This window comes from Atta cephalotes (genome assembly GCF_000143395.1).
Source record: "Atta cephalotes unplaced genomic scaffold scaffold00013, whole genome shotgun sequence".
In the NCBI taxonomy this organism is placed as follows: domain Eukaryota; kingdom Metazoa; phylum Arthropoda; class Insecta; order Hymenoptera; family Formicidae; genus Atta; species Atta cephalotes.
The window spans coordinates 3,364,997-3,367,260 of NW_012130077.1; positions in this window are offsets into that span (position 1 = coordinate 3,364,997).

The window sequence follows — 2,264 nt, forward strand, 5'->3', positions numbered from 1 at the left end:
AGTAACGTAAGTTAACGTAACGTAAAGTAAACGTTAACGTAAGTTACGTTAACGGTAAGGTAGTAGTTACGTTACGTAGTAGTAGTACGTACGTACTATATATATATATATATATATATATATATATATATATATATATATATATATAAACTTATGGACGCATTGCGCGGCTTAATTTTGACGTCAGAACTGGTCTTAGTGCAGCTTGCCGGACCCTAATCTCCAATGTGATGGCATGTTTCACATTCCGAGTGCGTGGAATGAGTGTTCAAAAATGGATGCCGCCGCAACCGTGGGAGGCATTTCGGCGTCTGAAAAAAGATGGTGGCACGGGGGAGCTCCATGAAAGAGGTAGATTTACTATCAGAGAGATTTCATTCCTCTGGGGTTTAGGCTTTCTCGGCAATCCCATTACGGGAGTCAAATGTGATTTAGGATCTTGGCCTTATACCGTGCACCGGCCTAGCTATAGGCTCAGCATGGCTATGGTGTACAACATAGGCGTTTCATATCTCTTCGGGACAGATACCAACCGTCGCGATGTTCCATGCCCAGCCACAGTCATGGGCGTTTCCAGCCGCGTAGCAGAAATTATTTCTTTAAAGCTTTCGGTAATCGATTCCAATCGGAGAAAAAGAGGATGGATCGCCGTAGCAATTTCAAGAATGTCTGGAAAGATGGCCATCCAATCCCGATGTTATTAAATATTGAAATCACTTATATGCGAGGGTATTAATATGATATTCAGTGAATTGTCAATCCATCGTAAGTGGAATCGTATATACTGTATAGTACCAATAAATTGAATTACATAAAATTTATTACATTTAGAATTGCGTTAGACGTCAATCGAATACATATGATAGAAGTGATTGAAATTCGTTGCGTGTGTATTGTTGGCCTTGCTACGGTCCTGCATTGTTTCATCTGGTTCCAAGACGCGGCTTGCCAACTCGAGACTCGTCGTATTGCAGGTCTGAGGTTCGCTTATCCGCATTTGCTATACCTGCTATTATGTAGACAATAATGGTCGCCGCATAAATATTCACGCTGGTGATGCCCATAAATGCTACCGCGTGCTGCATGGTATATTCGATATACGGGTAACGCGCGCGCCTATGAGCATTAGAGTTGCTAGGTAGTTCACCATCTTGGATCGACATCAGATCTTTGATCCTGCTGAGCAAGCGGGACTATTAATCACGCGCGCCGACGCGAGGTATGTACTTCGAGGTTCGCTATCGAGAAGCGAGTTCCTGCCGATCGATGTATGATTTATATCTTTAATTTAAAGGAGATAGATTTGGTTTTCGTTCATCACGAGTTCATGACGAGACCGTTTTCTTAACGTTACGAGTGTTCATACATTTTTGTTATTCCTAATTCATTCGTCTTGACAATCTCGATTAACTCGAGAACTTGAATGTAGAGTGGAGGAAATTTTTTAAATTGCTCTTTGAAATAATTGTTTTATGTTTTTGTTATGTGTTTTGTAATGATAAGTATTTTGAAATAATTGTGAAATATTAAATTATTTCAAGTAAACGAAAATATTTAATGTTGAACAGTTTAATACACACATTTTAAGAAGACGGCCATTGAGATTGTTCCTGGAAATATTGTTTATTTTTTTTTTGCATTGTTGCCAATCCATCGCAAGCAGGATATCAAAACTGGTCGGAGCTGTCTTCGTACCAATATCGAAGCAACGCAACGTGAGGGGTCCACTTACACAATTATCCGCTCGCGGAATCTTCTCAGCGGCCGTTTACTCGCCGTTTTACTGCTGCCTGCGCTCTCGCCCCTTTTTTTTAGTTTTATTCCCAAGCTGCTTTTTAAGACTTCCTTGCCCGCCCCCCTCTTTCTTCCATGCAGTCTTCCGCCTGTTCTCTTCGTCAGTACCTTCTCTGCGCGGCAATTACCGCCATTCTCTCTTCCCACACATTCCACCAATCCGTCTCCATTTTACTTTCCTTTCCTCTTCGGTATCGATTGTGTCTGAAAATTCCAAGAGCGGTTAGTAAGTTGCAATGAACTTAAACTCATTCGACCGATTCATGAGTCAAAGATGGAGATGTCTTGGATGATGGCTACACGTAAATCGGCCATGTTCACATGGTACTTCGAGAAATCATTTTGCTTCGCGCTCATGATGAATCGTATTTCGAATCATAGATTGTCATATCTTTGACAGTAGGGAAAAAATATTAGGTGTAGTAAAAAGAAATCCATTATTTTTCCATTCAATTTCATGCAAAAATAAT